Genomic DNA, 20,481 nt, shown 5'->3' with positions numbered 1-20,481 from the left:
AGGAACCTAGTCTGCGATATTCGTGCTGGGGATCTTTCTTCGACAGCAAGGGCGAAATGGTATGATGGTAGCTAGCTATAGGCGCTAGGCCTCCATATATTGGATGAACGGCAGAACGTATGTAGTACGTACTCCACGCGCAAATTATTTCAAAGGCTCCTCTAGCTCAAGCATCGGTGTTCTGGACCACCAATCCAATACAGTCGGTCGCACCAAAAGGTTAGGAACGGCGTTTGTTGTTCAAAGTTTTGCGCTGCGATAAACGAATGTGGATCGGCCAGGTTTAATTTGTGCTATTACCGGTATGCCACATTTGTTCCCGCTATCAAGCACTTTAAACTTTGGACTTCTTACTATCGTGCTGAGCTTGGCACACATAGAGGCTTGGCATCATTAGTTGCTTCTTTGTTCGCGGCATTCTAGCGCACTGTAGCTCATGTAGCTCGCGGCGTGAGCAGAGCCACTGGGCAGTGCCCGCGAGTCTGGCATACTAGGGTTTCGATGCTTTTTTGTCGACCATCCAAACAGTAAACCTTATTTTTCTGCTTGTATAGAAGCATTTTCTACTGCTGGCAAAACAGACGGCTGGGGTAGTTAGTGTGTGTATATAGATTTGTGGTGAAAGCTAGACAGCGCCAACGTAAAACATAATGGAAAAGAACGGCACCGCAAACGATTGTGGCGTCTTTCTTGATCATCGCATTTAGTCGCATTCTGCATAGTTTGCAGGTTTCCCAAAGCAACACTGCGAGGCATTGCGCTGCAGCCACTTGAAGCCAAGCTTAAAGCCTACGGTTTTTTAATGTTCCTCTTCTAAACAAGAAAAAAAATTTGCTGCCAAGAGCGTTTACCAACGAGGTATTAAATAACGACCACAGCCAGTACAGCTCAAGAAATATCTGAAGAATGCATTTGTATCTTAGGGAAAATATGTCCCCCAAATTCTGGCAACTTTGTTTTTTCATAAAAATCCGGTAACATTGATAACTTCAGAACAGTGTTGCTAGATTTAAAATAGTCCCTAACGCTAGGGAATGTTGAAGTATACCTGGCAGTGCTGTATGCGTCCCGATTTTTCGTCCATTGTAGGGATTTGTTTTTATTTAAAACGATAATTGTGCGTTTTTTTCTGCAACAGTGGTTGCAGCAGCGAAATGCTTCCTGCTACCCATGACGTCTTGTCCGGTTTAAGAAATGACGTCACGTTCGGTTATTATTTTGTGGGTAGGTGTTTGTTTTTAGTAGCAGGATGGCTTGGGTCGTGGGTAGTGCCTGCCGTGCGCTCTGGTGTTGTAAGCAATTTTTTCTATTCTTTAGATATGTCAGTATGCATGTATTGAGTCATTGCCCGCTGTCTGGAGTTCGACATTAGTTTTCAACTTCCCTGCGCCCGAGTGTTCTCCTGATGACCATTGAGCCTGCTTGGCCGGCAGTGGGCCCGAACGCCCCGAATGTGTATTATCGAAAGTTTCAATCGAAAGCTCAACGCAGTTCGACACCAAGGAACATGCGGTTAAATACCGTTTATTAGGCCAACCGCACGAAAATCTCAGTCATGTAAAACACGCCTGACTACCAGTCTTGCGTGCGCCTGAACACTGCGGGAAACTTGGGTAAGCTTTCCACAGCGGTCTGAGTGATTGTAACGTCTCTGAGCTGATAGAGGGACTTTAGGGGATACTAGGACATGACAAAACAACGCGTAGAAGCAGCGAAGGCGAGGATCACACAGGCCTGTGTGGGAAGCATTTGTTTCGATGCACCACGACGTACTAACCATTTGTGCGATGTACTATCATTTTGTGTGACCCTTGTTGCTATGACGCGGTGTAGAATAATGATTTCATGCCTCATTTTATGACTGCGTACTGTCATATGTATGCAGGGCCGCTTTCTAATTACGGTGAGGTAAGAGATTTCGCTTTGTGTTTAAAATGCGTCAACATGTACTTGTCTTAAATTCAATTTGTTTTGTGTGTGCGAAGGTCGCTTATAAGCTGACGTCTAATATTTGGTACGCAGGGACCTTCCTGATATGTGTTTTGAAGTCTAGTATGTGCTTGCTGGTTGCTGAGGCTGAACAAATGGGTCTATGAAAGGCGGAGGCAGTATATGCTCTTATGCCACAAGGTAAGCCCTGTACTTAATTTCAAAACAGTTGCTGTGCCACCGGGACTGGTCATTTGTTTTACATGGGGAACATGCTTTGGCACAGGTCACCAGTTTGCATAGAGTGCATGAATGAATCGAACAAGCTAGAATTCCTGCAGCTGCAGTGTCCAGCTTGTGGTTCGCAGCCTTTCTTTCTCAGCTGCAATTAATGCATCGCAAACATTGTGCAATGTAACAGTTGATTCAAAATAAGAAAACCAGACTGGCTCCAAAAACAAACAAATGTTTGCACGAGATGGAAGATCAAACCACGCTATATTATCTTCTCAATTTGCTGTGAGAAACTAGCAAAGCTGCCTTTTTTAACGAATGATATTCCTGCACAGATTGGTTGTGTCGCTTTTTTGTGCGTGTAACAAAGTTGCTGCAAGAACTTTTTAGCTTTGAAAACCACTGTGAAAGATAAAATGAGTGGCATCAATGGCTTGCAAGACAAGCAGCACAGAATGTACACCCTGCCAATTCTTTAACAGTACTGCACAAGCGTCGACTGTCCGAGCAGAAGCAAAGTGGAAATCAGGAGAGGGAACAAGCAGGGAGGCGTAGTCATGCTGCTTCAGCAAGTTTTGTCTGCTGGGCTGTTCTGCTCCGTTGGCAGCAACCCCTTGAATCAAGTTTCATATCGAAATTCTGGGAACGCTCTGCTATGTGCTTGTGGCTTCAGTCTGTGCAAACTTGTAATGTTCCAAATATTACACTTGTCCCTGGTTCTATTTGCCGATACTGTCTCAAGGGTTTCTTCTCTTTTTTTTTAAAGCAATGAAAGTACCGATACAACAATTTTTCAAAAGTATCGATGGCAAGAGTTATGGGGCATGTTGGATTTTTTATCAGAAATGTGTGTACTTTGAAAATATTATTCGCTCGATATGCAGATATTGCGGCTAAAAACAAACAATGACAGCTTCTCCGGGCACCGATATGCCTACCAGCCGATTGTGGCAGGATGCTTCACATTGATCAAAGCAGCGTAGCAAACGAGGTTCACTGCAGCAGCAAGAATTGTCAGCACGCCCTCGCACTCTATTGCTTTGTCATCTCCTGCATCTTCCGGCGCTGCTGTGCCAGGCAGTCGGCGGTCGCGTGGTACTGTTAAAAAATTGGCGAGGTGTACACTGCCTATGGTGGTGCCCGTTTCGTAGCGGAGGCAATGCCTGTCTAAAGTATATCCTCTTCACTTGACGAGAAAAGAAGCATTCTAGTTTCCCTTGCTGAGAATGGGGAATGCAGCCCCTCCACTCCATCCACTATCTTCTACCTAACGTCGAACACTTTCTTTCCGCTCATCAGAGATTATCCTTTCGTGCCAGGGGCCTTGGCGCACGGCCCGCGGAGCTGCGTGATGCAGTCCGCCAGCTCAAAATTTTCAGCTGACGTTTTGCAAGCATTACCACCAGCCCTAATTTCCAACTAAAATAAACTCGGACTTTGTACCGGTTAGTACGCATTCATTTTTGAAAAGGCGTTGACCACTTAATCTGCATGAACTTTCATTTGGCATCACTATGCCTTCAAAAGCAATGAGTCAGACATCCTGCCTTCTCTTTTATTTCCAAGTGTGCTTTTTTTTTTTTTCTTGAGGATTATAAGTGTGGTATTTATTAACAGGTGTACCATTTCAGTACCTCTCTCCGAGCGATCCTGAAGCTGCTTTTGTCTGGCATTCAAGTGGAAAGGAGCACGCATTGCTTTTCCCTTGCAATAATAGGAGGGCTTGGTCTGGCAAAACGAAGTTTTGCTTATTTTTGTTCATTTTATTGTTATTATTGTACTTTGTTTCCTGTTGTTTTGTTATTTTCTGGCTCCTGGGTCATGAGAGAAAAAGCTTTCTCAATGCAGTCCACGTAGCAATACGAGTTTGAGACCCCCTGCTTTATGCCCATAATGGTGTGGCAATCAATGGATAATTCTTAATGAGTTTGTCTGAAAGGTAATCGTTTAGCAAAAAGCTACCATATGCCACTGGTCGGCCCGGACCCACAACCTCTGCATCATGGTGTTAGAATAGAAGAGTGTGAATGGGCTGCTCCGCACTGAACAGTAAGTGGCGATACCAATGCTCTGATTTCCATAGGCTGCCGAGAGATTGCGTTGACTGTTGGTGGCTGCGGGTTTGCTGGGTGCCTCAAGGATTGCCAATCAGTCCTCAACTTGCAACGGTGTGCATTTTGTTTTTCTCGCTGACGCCCCCGCTCCACGCCTTTCTTCGATCATGGTATATTCTAAGTTGTAATGTGGAAAAAAGAGCATTGTTCCTTGCTGCAATACAGGCTACGTATTCTGCAATGAAAAATGTCAGCTTTTTTCAGCGCGAAAAGATGTCGAACAGCTTCAGCTATGGTGGCCGGCATACCAAGAAAGGACCGAGCTATACAGTCACTGTTTGTGAGGGGCACTTGGAGCCCAGGTTTGTGTCCAAAACATGGACGACAGAGTTAAATGGGCATGTGCTGCAAAGCGTTGCGCATTTCTAGCAAAGGAAGCGGTCCCCACGATATTCTCTGCCTGCCTTGCCTACCTTTCAGACATCGAAAAGTAGAAAGCGACCCACTGAAAGGCAGCCCCAGGAACCGAAAAAAAAATAGAAGATCGTCAAACCTTATGTAGAAGCGTCAGGTGAAGGTAGCACGCACTTCACACGACACTGCGTGGGCGTGGACAGGCCCAAAAGCTAGGTGTGGCTCAACCCACGGGCCGTCTGGGCCGACACATGAACATTTTTGCTAGACTCGGGGTGGGTTTAAACGTACGGGTCTGAGCCGGATTCGCGCTTGTACACATAGGGCCGATGTCCGGTTTATAGTCACTTTGTCAGAGTAAAGTACACATCCGCGGCGTCACTGCAGCGAAATGCATGAAATAACCATGGTACGCTCCGAGAAAAAAGTTTAGTCTTAGCTTATTTATTTACTTATTACGGCACCGCGGTGGTTTAGTCATTAAAGCTCTCTAGTACTGAGCTGGGGTACCCTAGTCTGATCCTAATTGGGAGACAGCATTTTGGTCGAAGCTGAAAGCATGGCAGGCATAAGGGGGGACACGGGTCTTTCGGACCAAAAAATCGCGAAAAAATCACTTTTTAGAAAATGTGATTTGCGAAATCAGTAGCTCTTTATCTACCTATCTGCTAAGTTTTTCATCTCTAGGGTCGGTATTTTAGTCACAATGCCAATTAATATAGTCGATGTCGCCCAAATTTGGGCCGAAAACGACCCCCGAAACAACCATTTTCCGCGAGGCGTAGCTCCCATTTTGTGCGCGGCACCGTAGCCATCTTGGTCTCATTCGAAAGAGCCGCCTTTCGTCTTCAAATTGCCGCCTCTGCTGTTTACATTCGCCCATTGGTCGCATAAAAAATAGCAAAAAAGAAAACGTGGCATTTGCAATAGGGGAGAAAACCTGGGCCAGGGGGCGCTGCGCCGTTCTGTGCGTCCTTTTTGAAGCTAGATCAGGGTGCCTTAAAACACGCAGCTACAAAAAGAAGTTTAACAATGGAGATGACGCATGTGCTGTATGTGGAAACTCCAGTGAAACAATTGACCATATTATACTCGAATGCAATGGTATCCATCCGGAAGTTGATGCAGGCGCAATCACTGTTCCTGAAGCTCTGGGGTTTAGAGATAACAGTGGCCGGGTGAATAAACCGGCGGTGGAAACTAGCAAAAAACGGCTGGAAGATTGGTGGCTTAAAAGCAGAGAAGTGACATAATGTTAGTAATGTAGGAGCAAAATTTAATAAATAGAATGATGGTTTAGTGAACAATTCTAAATCAATAATTAAGATATATGGAGAAAAATGAGCATGATAGCTACTGCTACCACCCCGTTTCAAAGGGGACGCTCCTATATTCCATCCATCCATCCATCCGTCAGCGCCCTCCATGGAGATCCCGTCAAAACCTACGCGCAGTGCGGCCGCGTCGTCTGCTCCCCGCCGCATAGAAAAGCATGCTGTCGTCTGCTCCGCGCTGCTCTCCAGCACGTGTTTGTGCGCGCGCGCTTGGTTGTTTCTCTCCTCCTCCGGCCGCATTCTGGCCGCCGTCGCGCTCCAGCAAAGGGGGCAAGAAAAAAAAACTGGAATGAAAAAGTGACGGCGCGCTTTTTCGCAAAACTCGTGAAAGTGTTTTTCTCTCTTTCGTGTTGAAACGATGGTTGTCGGTTTTTTTTTAGGTATCTCGTACCGCTCGTATCTCGCACCTTTGTTTGTAACTGGCGGTGCCGCAGCAGCCACCGCAGAACCAAGTCGGCCTCAAGAAACAGATATATGTCATTAATGCCATCACGGCGCTTATAAAGGGAAAACACATACGTTAATCGTCCTATCCTCATACGCGATCCTGCTTCGGGAGCTCAAAACTGCGCATTCGTTAGAGGAGATAACTGAAATAGGGATTGCACAGCGTAGCTGTGGAATTAAGAAGACAAAGGTTTACTTGGAGAGATGTCCCCGCCTGCATGAAAAGCCGTCAGGCATTTCCTCGCTCTTCGTCTCACGGAGAGAGGAAACTGCCGAAAGAATGGCATGCCTCGGCTTCTCGTCAGTGATCCAGGTAGTTAAGAAACCCCTCATCGTTAAAGGTAGATAAGTCATTGATTTCGGATGGCAGCGCCACAGCAGCGAACTCCCCCTGACCGCTGTCAGCAGGAACCAAAGGGTAAGGCGGCATGCTTTGTGCCTTTGTAGGGAACGCGTCCTAAACGCGCCGAAAGCAGGCACCACGGCGCCGGCAGCATCGCCTAAAACGTCTGTCCCCAAAGAGTTGAATAGGCCCCTTTCAAGTGAGCAGTCACAAATGGAAAGGAAGCTTCCCAACCAGCGCACAGAGCACTCGTCGCTGTGTACACGCGTATCAATTCTCAACGAGAAGGCTGGACCCTTCATTCTCTGAACAACATGGAAGAGACATCAAGAGGTGCCGCCTCAAGTCCTTCAAAATACCTGTCGCTTGCCTCTGCTTTGAAGTACCGAACCGAATTCGCGTTCGTTTTTTTTTTTTTTTCTTTTTTTTTTTTTTTTTTTGTCTGAGCCTGCCAACAAGCGCTCTTTGAAAACAATGTCCGCGGCGATCAATTAATAATTTCTCACTTTCGAAAGCACCGATAAAAAGCGTGACTCCAGCCAGCCGAGGCACAGAAAAAAAGCAAAAATAAGAAACACCACTGGCAAAGAGCGCCGGCTTTGCGCGCACAGACGCACGACCATCCCCCCTCGTCCTCACTCTCCTTCTCCCGCTCCGCTTGCACGTGCGGCTGCCTGTAGCACGCGCTCCCGAGCGAGCGGGCTGCGCAGACTCCGCAGACAGCCGCGCGCAACGCGGGCGCGGATGCGCGTAGGTTTTGTAGTTCCTCTCCGCTCCGCTGGAAACCGAGCGCTGGCGTCGCGGAGCAAACTCCAGCTTTGGTTCCCTATCCCATTGGCTTTCGGGATGCACGTGACGATAACGCGTCCCCGCATTGGTGGAGCTGGCTGACGGCGTCTGCTCGGCGCGCCCGAGCCGCGGGGAGACGGCGGAGACGTGACGCCGGCCGCGCTTGGTTCCGAACCGCGAGGTGCGTTCATGGCAAGAATTTGTGAAAAAAGTGAAAAAAATAGTTGAATAATCATCTCAAGTGATGCCCTGCCCCGGCTGTGCGCGCTCAGGCCGACGAAAATCGTGCGCCGAACGATCGTGTGTACGAGCCTGAAGTAGGCCTAGCGTGTTCCCCAGCACGGGGGACTGCTACTGTCAGCGGTCGCACCCGCCGCGACAGTGATAACGCAGGCCGCAGATGAGCAGAAAGATAAGCTCAAAACAGGAAAAGCTTGAACTCGCGCCAACTCCAGCAACGAAGCGGTAGACGGATTGTGTTCGTAACGATGACGGCAGCGCGGCGGACAGTCCGCTTGGCGATGCGGAGTTACGATCGTCAGATCTAAACAGTTTGCCGAGATTGGTGAAGCGTAAAACATACGGCGGCGATATTGGCATTTAAAAAAGTGAACGGGGATATGGAATCGCCGTCAAACTTATTCTCCAATGCGTAAACTGCGGGACACGTCATCTTTGTAGAGCTCGCCGCGCGTTTGTGCCGATCGGACCTCGTTCATAGTCCTTAGGGAATTCACTTGCTTCCAGTGCAATGCAGAGCACTGGGAAGCAGCAAACAGCTCCATATTACATTTCTTTTCCGCAATAAACGTTCCTCACCGCGGTCTTGATGAGAGGACGTAGCAAAACGACGTACGTAAAAAAAAAAAAAAAAAAAAAAAAAAAAAAAAAAAGTGACAAGTGAATGTGCTGCAAATCAAAATAAAAGAGGCGACACTTGGACGTTGGAAAGCAAAGAGACTACATTCCTGGAGGTTTATAGCCATTTCAAATTGTAAACGTGTGCATTGCACCAGTGAATGTCAGAGCAGAGAGGAAGCGTGCTTCCTCTGCAGCTTTTCAGACTGCAGCAAAACGAAAGCAGAAGGGCAAACCCAATGCAGATTACTGTCCAGGAGCCTTCTAGGCCACAGAGGCCTGCATTTCTACAGTTTTTGTTTGATTAAATTAGTGTTTGACATTGCAATTCGTTTTTTCCCTTTTTCTCAAAATGAAAATTTTGCCTACCCTTCTATTTTCCGGGTGGCATTGTGGCTCTCCTACTCGTTAGATTGTAATGATTTTTTCTTTACTGGCTCGTAAGTGTTAAAGGAACACAATAAAGCTATTATACAAGGTCTCAACTGCATGAAAAATTTTTAAACATAAGAAGATGTAGAAAGGGGGTGGTTGCACTTGTGAAGCTGAAACTTAAACTTCCATAACTTTGGCTTGTAGTAAGGCAGGAGCACAAAACTTGTTTTATTGTGTTCCTTAGACATTCAGGAACAGATCCATGTGCATTTTAGCAATTTCCCTTCAGTAGATATTTTTACAAGCTTCCCGCAAGTCTGGAACAGCAAAGTTGCTGTAACTACTCAGCAAATTTATGTAGAAGAAAACTAACATATTTGAAACCAGCACAAGAATTTACATAAACCCTGCAAATTTCATACTGACAGGACAGATATTAAGAAAATTTTGCTCAAGACCCATGTCCCTTAACGATGGCAGTTTCATTGAAGAACCCCAGGTGGCCGAAGTGATCCGGACACCTCTGCTACGGCGTCCTCACACCTTGAGCCTGTTTGGGACCATTGCTCCAGAGACATAGCCCATTTGTTGTTGGGTTTTTTTTTTTTTTTTTTTTTTTTTTTTTTTTTTTTTTTTTTTTTTTGTCATGTACACTTTTTTTTCTCCACGTGAGAAAATTCAAAACCAAATGTGGGTATGATTTTCATTTGAATCTGTTGATTGGAACGTCTCATAACTGAAATAGCCGCAAAGACTTGATAGAGTTTAGAAATCTCCTTGAAGATGAAATAAGATAAATCTTGAATGAGCAATTTTTAAATCGAGTCAATCAGTGTCGTAAACAATTAGGCGAGTGCCGGCCACATTGAACGATACAAACGAATATACGAAATTACTCCCCTCTGTGACAAGAGCAGCAGTCAGACACCGCTCTTGCATGTTTTAAACCGTAAAATGCCATGTGCGGGTTACGCTGGTGTGGTGCAGCGTGGAGTTCGCCCAATAAATTTGAGTAGCGCCAGATGAGGCTGTTTCAGCTATCAGCGAGCACAGGCAGTCTGGTCTGCGATAAGGCGCTTCCGCATATGGTCAGTTTTATATACCACTGGAGGCTAGGAACTGGAAACAGCACCTCTCGCACACCACAGGGCGGACACGCTGCCTGAGCTTCTTGTCTTTCTTCTACCGCCGTCGCCTCCAGTTCACCGATACATTAAGTCGAGAAGAATATTGGCTTTCTCTTTCTTTGATGGAGGTGGTACCTACGCTTGACGAACGGCAGTTTTGGCATGGCGTGAAGACTACATACGCTCGCTATTGGCTACTTTGCGTTTCCTCGAGATTTTAATCTGTTATATATTGTTGCACGCGGTGTCTAAATATTAAAGCATCCTCGCAAGAAGTCCGATGACATAATTTTTTTTTTTCTTTCTAATTGAATACGATTTCACGAATTGAAATCATGGCCAAACTGGTTGCTTTTAAGGGGGACATAGCTCTTAAAGCTATTTTTCCTACGTTTTTCAACAAATTTGATAAAGCCTGGTATTCTGATTTAGTTTCTTGCCCTGATTTCAAATATGTAGTTATGTTTCCAATTGGCCAATTAGTTCAAAAGATAAATGAAATTGTTCATAATTTGCGGGAACAATGAAAAAATAATCGCACTACAAAGAATTCACATGAATACTTTGCTAGGTACTAGAAAGCATAACGAATATAATGTTAGGCGCACTTTTGTATAACAAATATTAGCGATGTTATAGCAGTTCAAAGTTCACTGTTCCAAATGTGAGTGCCTTCCTGTCTGATTTAGAGCAAAATTGAAAACTTTGAACTGCTATAACATCACTAATATTTGTTAAATAAAAAAAAAATGCTCCTAACATTGTATTCATTACGCTTTCTAGTACCTAGCAAAGTGTCCGTGTGAATTTTTTGTAGGGCTGTTATTTTTTTATTGTTTTTGCAAATTATGAACAATTAATTTCATTATCTCTTGAACTAATTGGCTCAAAAACCCAGCAGTGACAAAAAGAGAAAAGATACAAGTATACAAAATTTTTCCAAATGCAGCAGTTATAAGTACAGCACATTTTAAAAGAGAAAAAAGGCAAATATTCATATAGTTACAAGCATAAAAACATCTAAAGGGAAATGATAGCTTGCGAATACGACACGGACGAAAGAGAAAAGATACAAGTATACAAAATTTTTCCAAATGCAGCGGTTATAAGTACAGCACATTTTAAAACAGAAAAAAGGCAAATATTCATATAGTTACAAGCATAAAAACATCTAAAGGGAAATGATAGCTTGCGAATACGACACGGACGAAAACGACAAACAAAACATACAAATTTACCGAATCCGATCTTTTCTCCCTAAGAAAGGTGCTTTTTATGGAGTTGATGGCAAATGTAAGATGTATTAAGCTTGCAGACAAAGCAAATATTATTTCTTCTTGTCAAGAGAAGGCACTATTTTTCATCGCGGATGCGGGGAGAAGGAACTTTTTCGCCTAGCAGCTTATCCGCCCTACGAAAGAGCTCCCGTTATTGTCAGCGGCACAGCATGGTGGGGCAGATTTATTTCGCTAGTACAGATATTTCCACGAGATACTGTACATTACTGTACATTTACTGGCGCTAGTATTTAAACCCTGCGGCAGCAAGTACCTAGCAAAGTGTCCGTGTGAATTTTTTGTAGGGCTGTTATTTTTTTATTGTTTTTGCAAATTATGAACAATTAATTTCATTATCTCTTGAACTAATTGGCTAGTTGTAAAAACGGTTATATGTTTGAAATCAGTGCAAGAAACTGAATCAGAATGCCAGGTTTTATCATATTTGGTCAAAAAATGGAAAATAATTTTAAGAGCCATGTCCCCCCTTAAGCAGAAGCGAAATGCAATACAGCTGAAATATTTCATGGTGTGTTTGGAGACTGTAAACGGCCTAAACTAATACATTCTTTTTCAGCGAATTTCTAACAGTCTAGAGTTGTCATGGGAAGACGAAAGAGTCACTCACACTGGCCGTACTGCCCGAATCCGTGAGAGTCTCGCTGCCTGTCTGAGGTTGGGCACACTACGAGCAGTGGCACACCGCGCCAGCTCGGCTCATTCATACACAACCCTTCAGACACCACGCTCCACATCATGTTCTACTTGGCACTTGCTGTATTTCATTTTAAACCAGCCAAAAGACGAGACAGAGAATAGAAGCGAACGAGATGAGGCTGGCTTCTCTGTGTCTCGTCTTTTGGCTGGTTTAAAGTTGATAATTACCAACTCTCCCAGTTGTTAACCTTGTTGCTGAATTTACAGGGCATTCCCACGTCTGCTGCTGTGGTTTAGTGTAGCACTGGTGAACGCTGTCTATGTTGGGATACATGCAACATAAATAGCTTGAAAGTAAAAGATTGCACAGCCATCATTGTAGCTAGGTTGTAAAGCATGGGATGCATAATATGGAGGTCTCGGACCTCGACGGTGGCATGTTTCTTGTTTTTGTTTTGTTTTCCTAGTTTGCAATGGGGGATTATTTTTCATTTGAGATTTTTCATATCTACTAGTAGATACACTGCTAATTACCGTTCATCACCAATAATAATAATAATAATAATAATTTGTTCACAGGAAGGGAAAGGCGCAGTATCTGTCACACTTGCCATATGTGGATACCTGAACCGCGCCATAAGGGAAGGGATGAAGGTGGGAATGAAAGTGGAAAGAGAGAAAGGGGAGCCGTAGTGGAGGGCTACGAAGTAATTTCGACCACCTGGGGATCTTTAACGTGTGCTGACATCGCACAGACATCACCAATGCAGATTTTGTTTTTTATTAGTTAATTATATGCTTTCCTCAATTTCATTCTGTTGGTTTGCATACCTGTGTCTTAACAGGGCCTTTATATATTTTTCCTTTTCTGCTAAATAGAAGAGCATAAGCCGGTCATAGCCTGTGTTGCTTTGGGACGTTAAATCCCATAAGCCAGAACAGCATTGAGCCTCGTTTCTGGCTGTCGTAGATCTATTTCATTGAACCTTTGTTAATAAGCTTGTCAAACACACGTCAGACAAAAATATACAGTATTATGGATGTGACACCTTGAAGGTGTCAATCATTACAAGTGTCACAAGTGTTGGGCAGGCATGGAGGGCCTATCATTAACGTGTTAAAATTGGGGAGCTCCAGTGCCACTCAAGCGAAAACTTGAGAAGCCACTGACAGAAGGCCATGGAGTAGGGCATCTGAAGGAGGAAAGGGCTACCCTTGAGTCTATCCTCACTGAAGGGATTGCTGACCAGTGCCTTGGAAATTTTATCAGAACAGGCATGGATAAAAAAAATTATATGCACAAGATAGGGAGTGGAAATGTGCTGCTTATTGATGTGAACTCCGAACTAGTCTAGTGGTGCTTAAGCACATCATAGTGGTATAGTCCACATTTCTCAAGCTAAAATAGTCATGTTTCTAGTAAAACTTATCGTTCGGGCATCAAGTATAAAAACAAGCATTGCATTTTCTGCTAGTTTGTTCCAAATTGTTGCTAAGGTCATTTGTGTTATTTTAAACATCTGTACATGTTTTGGCTGTTAGTCTTGTATTTTCAGCAATGCATTGATCTTTGAATAAAAAGTAATCAAATAGGTTATTTTGGTATGTCAGGTATAAAAAAATCAGCTAATAAAATCATTTGACTTTAGAAACGTGCTCCAAAACAATTTGAATGCTTCAAAACTCCCGTTTTATAGCTTCAAAGTGCTCGAGCCTGCTTCCACCTCTCCAAGTTGGTTTGTGGTTCAGGTCATTATTGACAGTTCTGCATGACTGAATTGATGTCTTCAGAGTGGAGTTTTGGGGAGGGTTGCATCCATTGGGAAGAGTGAAAAATGCTGGCCGAAGATAAGGAACGCTGCATTATGAATATTCAGATTACTATTGGGCAACCATCTCATGGATGATGGCACTTGAAAGCGTTTTGACTGGAGGTACTCGCACTGCTTGGGCTAGGCCAGTGCAGCACTACATCTTACAGGAGCATATGTACCTAATTTTGGTCGCATTTTGCTTGTTAACGACATACAAGACATTACTCTGTACAGATCATCACCTGGTTTTTATCTTCAACCGCTAACTTATTTATAATTGATTTTTTGTCTTATCTGTTTCAGAGTGTGTGTACTCCATTAGCACATTGAATGTTAGTAGTGCTGCTACTGCACTTAAAGTCAAGTGTTGGTCTCTGTTTGCAATATTTTTTAGCTGCTTTGAGAAGTATGATGCTCATGGACAGCCTCCTTAACAACATGAACTGATGTATTTGTGATGAGGACTGTATATCAAAGACAGCCAGAGGTTTCATGATGCTAGCATTGTAGCAACTGTTGTGGTGCTGCATTTTGGTGAGGGATTTGGCCATCTCGTGGTTGTTGCCTGTTTGCTGTGGCCACCCTCAAAGTAAATAGCTATGGTCCTGTCACATAGTTTGAGAACTTCTTGTTACTTGTCTGGAAACTACTGTTTGGCAAGTTTAGAAAATGAAAAGTCCACAGCTGAGTCAGTCGCAATTCTGGAATCATGCTGTGTAGTCGACAAACGCTACAATCTGAGAGCAACGCATGTCGTCTAATGAACAGTGCAAGCAAAACTTCTTAGATGCAGCAGCAAATGAAAATGTGCACACATGGTTTTCAAGATGTCTCAACGTTTATTTATATGCTTCACAACCTACCAAAGCCCGCACGCTTGCGTTATACCAAAGCACAATCAGCTGTCTGTTCTGATGTCTGCGGCCAGTGTTGATAACTTCATATCAGTTCTTTGCCACCCACTGTGTCCATTTCTGCTGTGCATGTGCACTGCAGTGATACATCGTCGCACGCATGCAGAGAGCACTAGTACTGGCCTTACTTAGGGTAACCTTTTCGCTGTTTTGGCTTTTCTCATTCTTGAGCTATGCTACATGGTGCACACTTTTCTTTTGGTCTGGTTCCTTTGACGAGTCATGAATTCAGCATTTGTGCTTCTTTCCTTTTTGAGGGTGTAGTGACCATACGCAAATACACTATTATAATATATGAGCTGCTGCATAGTCTGCAGTCCTGTTATCTTTTTATTTAAATTTGGTACGTCTCTGAGTTTCTCTCAATGTTTTGTTATTGTTCTGAGCTTGCATACTTTTGTTTTTTCTCCCCATGACAGCCGATCCTGCACGTGACTGATGCTAGTCGAGAGATCATAACAGCTGCCCACCTTTCAAAGCATGGCATTCCCTGGTCCAAGTTGACTGCTCCCTGTGCTACTGGCTCAACAGTGTACCCACAAGTCTGCATTTCACTTACGAGCGTAATGGCAACACACACACGTTGGCCATAGCTTCTGTGTCAAAGTAAAGTATTCCTACTTATGTGCCTTTTCATTCATTAATAATGCACATGATTGGAGTAATAAACACTCCAGTGCCAAAACACCATGTTGACAAACACATTTATGTTTAGACTGCCTACCTTCTGCATTACTTCCCTTTTGTAGCCTACCTAGAAAGGTAAGTATTTATTGTATGTGTCATAGAACCACATGTATTTCTGTTATTCCTTTTGAGACAGGAAATAATCCGCAAAACCAGTGAAGTAAGAAAAGTTCACAGATATGTTTCGTAGACAATTTTTAGAGGTAAGCCCAATGAAGATGCTTGGATCTGCAGACAGGGCCTGGTGATGGAAAGGCAAAGTGGGCGGTGTTTGTTGAATTAAATAAGAGTGGTTTAATTCAATGTTTTGCAGATGAGCAGCAACTTTAATTGCAATGCCCTTGGCTGTGGGATACTTACACCTATATTGTCACCTCATGTAATGCTCAAACATTTGGCAGTGTTAATCACTTTACTAAAATATTGAAATCTTGGCCCTTCAAAGTGAATTGTGTTCAATAGCGAGGTGACATGCGTGCACCAATGAGATTCTAACCTTGGATACCCGCTTAATACGCTATTGCTGTGCCTCTATGCTGCTGGGATGATAAGGCAGCATACTGAAAGGGCATAAACGAGCGTGTGCAGTAATTCTTGCCATGTAGCAATAGTTTAAGCCCTCGCCTAATTTAATGTGACTGCATTAAAAGACCATATTTACCAAAACAGGTAATTTGAACGACAAGGATGACTGGCAGATGGTATGACCGGATGGATTGGTCTGTGTGATGTGGGGACCATGGTATGGTCCAGCTGCCCACCCAAGCAGCTCCTTTGACATGAGAAAAACTCGTTGCCCTTCAGAATCCCAAGTCAGAGTTGCGAGTTCATTTACATCATGTGGTAATTAGTAAACTTACAAATTGGTATGTGTGGTAAAAGTGCAAACTAAGATCGGTGAATAAACAAGTAGCCAACTAAATGTACAGGGATAAGGATACATGAGTCGTAAATGCTGTGGTATGTTTTCCTTCACAGCGGAGCTGAAGTGCCCCCAAAATATTTATTGCATTTGCTCAATTTAGGTGTATTTCAGTTTCTGGTATAACCTTTCCCACACTTTTAACCTTTAGTCACAGTAATCGTAAGTACAATCAGCAGTTTAAAAAAAAAATAGAAAGCATTTCAAGATGACAGTGTTCCAAAAAATTGAGAAATAGTAATGAAGTTATGTATAGCAGCAAAAGTTGCTACACGGTACCATCAGCATACATGTGTGATCCCAGCCATTTTTGGAACCATAAATGCAGTATTAACTTCAGTAGTTTATCAATTCAGTTTCAGACTCCTCATGTTTGACAAGATTTTAATGATGAAACCTTCAGCTTAATGCCTCTAGTAGCCTGAGTATTCTGAAGCATAGCATTGTTGCCTTACTTAATTGCTTGGCACACTTTCCAATTTTGCACTGTGAAATTTTCTTAAAGCCTAAAAAAGTGAAAAATTTGGCAGTACTCTGTCAGGAGCAAAGCAAGCTTTTGGAAAAGGAAATAGAGTAGATGTCTCTGAGTGGACACCCCATGTGCACTGTGAATGAAACTAATGAGCAAAAAAAAAAAAAAAAAACCATATGCTTTCAAGCAAAGTATTGCAATGCTTAATATTGCATAGAATTCCTCCTGGCACACACATGGATTTGATATCTCAAGCTGCCAGTTTCCATCATGCAAGGACGACATCTGCTAGTTTCTATAAAGCACCTTCGTGCTTTCGCAAAGCCACATTTTGCGAGAGGGTACCTTTCTAAGTGGGCTCAGCTAGGCTTAACCTGATTTCCACGAAATATATATTGAAGGGTGCTTAAGCCAGATACCATCAGGCTTTACGTATACCTGCAGGTAAGGGCCCCGCCAACTATTATATTTATTAAAGAAAATTTGATATATCTAGTCGTCACTTAGTGTTTGTCATATATACTTGCTCAAGCACAATTAATAGTGGTCTGATCGAGCTACTTGGTTGATACTAAAAATGAAAACGCAGCGCTGACACCAAACTTAGACGGGCTACTGCTAAATTAAAATGCCTGGAGAGAGTGCAACGCAAGTTAACTTAATCCCTTTCACTTCTTTCTTGTCGACTGCGACGTAAAGTATCGGCAGCACTTGTGCAGTGCTCACCTGTATACAGACCAAGCATGCTATGCGTCTGGTCATCGACTGGCAGCTGTCGGCCGGCGCAACGTCGCCGTCGATTTTCCCAGTGACGCCACGCCCTCCGCGGCACGGATTCAACCCTCTTTCCAGTTTGGTTGCTAACGGCCATCAATTTTCGCTGATTATTGCACTGAGCAGGTAAGCCCAGCTCTACTAATTGAGCACATAATTAAAATATTTTATCGAATTTAGTTTACAGCGCAGCCCTATGGCAGTCGCGTAACCGGCGAAGCGAATAAAGAGCACATCAGAGGATGAAAGTTCGACGATGCACTCTGATGCATATCTTATGCACTGGATTTGTTAGAGACCAACATGGAATAATTTGTACAAATTGATTGATATACACGGTTATTTGGCTGCTGAATATACCATTGCTTGTAAATTCGGTCGCGCAAAATATATAGTAAAAAATTTACGTCTTTTTCCGCATTCTATATGTTCACAAACATGCATAACCACGCACTGAGATCAAGCGCCACATGAAAATTCGCGCTTCCACTTCAGTTCGAATAACAGCTCTCGAGGTCAAATGTTCTAATAAGAGTCGCGTTGCATATGCTGTGTATGCGAGGTGGGTACGTGGGGGACGAATTAAACTGCACTCCAAAAGATGGTTCGGTTTGGTTTATGAGGTCCCAAAGCAACTTGATCAGGCTATGAGATACACCGTATATAGTGGAGGGCTCGAGAATTTCGACCACCTAGCTTGGTTTTTACCGTGTAAGCTGACATATCGCGCAGTACACGCGGGCGCCTTGTTAGTTTTCGCTCCCATCGAAAAGCAGTCACCCCAGACAGGATTCGATACCACATCCTTGGACACAGAAGTCGAGTACGCCAACTGCATCAGCACAGCGGAAGAGAGGGGGGGACACTGCAGAAGACACTGTTGCGTTGTTGGGTGCTTGGAATTTGCTCGCGGCTGCTACGTTTTTGTGACATGGCCAAGCAGTCCCGTTCCACCTAGCTTCCACTGGGCCATCGCAATTCAATCTCAACCTCATAAAATCGCTACCATGCAGTTCCTGGCACGAAGTCACCTGAATTAGCATGGCATTACCCTGAGTCGCCAGACAGTTCGTGTATACACGCTGGCCAACAAAGACGTACGGGATCTGTTGGCTCTTAATTAATCACAACGGTGCACTGCAATGCCGATCGACGCCGCGTACACGTATGCGCGGCATGCAATTCGTCGCAGCCTCCGCTGCTGGTTATACGCGGGTGCGAGTCGTGAGAAAAAAACTATGCCAGGACTGCGGGCATTGCAAAATTAACATGCAGTTTCACAAGTTGGTTCGGCTGGAGGCTTTTAATTGTGCCCGCGCATGCGGTGCGATTTCTGCGGTGGTGTGCAGCAGGCAACAAGTAACACGTGGTAACAATTAAGCAGGCGCTGGTATATAACTGATAATACTTTTTAACTAGTCATGCGCACTATCTCATTCACTATCAGCTATAGGTTTGTGTAGCTGAGGTCGCAATTATAATATCTGTATCAGTTTTTAATTTTTGGAAACACCATTATCGTCCCCGCTTTTAGCATATGCATTTGGGCCGCGCATTGCAGAAAACGAAACCTCTCGGTAGAGGATAATTTAGTGCGCGCGGCATATATATGTACGCTTTGCTTGTCATTCCTCCAGGGCGCTCCCGAACATTATGAAAGGAGTGACACCCGCGGCGGTGTGTGGGGCGCATTGAATCGTAAAGATCAGCATGCATGACTAGCATGGCGATTTACGCTCACCCGCTGTATAGTTTCGGTTTCGCCTGTGTACGGCCGAAACTACCCGAACATTTATCGTAGATAGCAGCGTACTGATCCGAAGTTGTCACAATTGCTCCTTCGTAGCGCTCAGGAGGGACGGCAAGCTTCGAGAGCAAGGTATACCCCCATATATGAAGCAGGCTCATAAGCGTGCCAGGTACCTAGCTCTATGCCAGGTGCCTCTATTTTTTTTTTCGAAAAATTAGAGGAGGGTATGGCTAGGTACGCGCTCGTTCACCACAGTGGTTTCGATTTAGCCCTCGCACGGCAACGGAATTATGTTTTGGGAAAGTTTACACTGATATATATACTGACATGGGCGTCAGCATGACCCCCTGCATATGGTGCCAACAGATTCTTATTCACTGAAACTGCATTGTCATAACACTTAGTGACATAATTTGTTCATTCTAGAAGGCCAAACTCTTAAATTTTAGGGCTCGTGTTACTAAATTAAGGAAAAAAGTATGAGAGATGGAATAAACCCCACCCTTTACAGCCCCCTTTACTGATACATTATCACCAGGTTTGATTTGGTTGTTTAATCTGATGCAAAAAATTCATTAAAATAGCGATAAATGGACAGCAGAAGACAAGTAGTTGTTTGGTAGTTAAAATCTTAAGGGTCACTGTATCAAATGCTTTTTGAAGATTAAGAAAAGGTAGCCAATTTTATTTGAGTTGACCATGCCCATGCTTCTCATTTAGTGAATCAGTATCAGTTATGTGATGTTAGGAAGATAGTGAGAGACCGGAAAGCGTGGTGTGATATAGTCCATACGGTCACGAAGAGTCGGACACGACTGAACTGATATGCAAAGCATTCCACGTCACCTGATGGGCCAGCTCATCAAGACACTTACAGTAGTTGCTTAACTGTGGCTGCTTCCTCTTTGTATGAAATGAAAAACGAACTTGAATTTGAGCCAAAATTTCTAAGAAAGAAAAAGGTGCAAGTACCGAGTCATCAAAAGTGCCTTAAAATTGAGATACTCGCTTAAAATCAAGAGACTTAGCTGCAGTATATACAGCCAAAGAAGAAACAGAAAAAGGCTTTTGAAATGTCAAAACAAGTGATTTTAATAGCACCCCCAAAATCCAGCAAGAGTACTGGGCAATTTTAGAGTGTATCGTTAAAGTTCATTTTACCCAAATTTAATACTCACCTTGGCTGTTCTGCCAATGCCAAATTTTTCTAAAAAACTGCAACACTTAGAAGCACAATATCTTGTTCAAAAAAAGCCTAGCCCTGAAGGCTATAGAAGCACGATCAAAAGCGACTATTCAGAGCTTCATTG

At 43.7% G+C, this 20,481-nt stretch overlaps 1 long non-coding RNA gene across 2 annotated transcripts; it reads left to right on the top strand.

Moving 5' to 3' along the window:
• The first annotated feature begins 39 nt into the window (after window positions 1–39).
• LOC146203728 (uncharacterized) lies at window positions 40–15,207 on the top strand. Of its 2 annotated transcripts, none has more exons than XR_014703914.1 (3): window positions 40–219; window positions 2,023–2,130; window positions 14,986–15,207. It is a non-coding gene; the product is annotated as an uncharacterized LOC146203728 (long non-coding RNA). The 2 variants fall into 2 exon arrangements; XR_014703913.1 differs by lacking the exon at window positions 40–219 and adding an exon at window positions 1,088–1,292.
• The last annotated feature ends 5,274 nt before the right edge of the window (window positions 15,208–20,481 follow it).

Source organism: Amblyomma maculatum, chromosome 1, assembly GCF_055883805.1.
Source record: "Amblyomma maculatum isolate TAMU_Amacu chromosome 1, ASM5588380v1, whole genome shotgun sequence".
Taxonomy (NCBI): Eukaryota; Metazoa; Arthropoda; class Arachnida; order Ixodida; family Ixodidae; genus Amblyomma; species Amblyomma maculatum.
The sequence above is the reverse complement of the archived record's forward strand: the minus strand, read 5'-3'. Positions and strand labels throughout refer to the sequence as shown.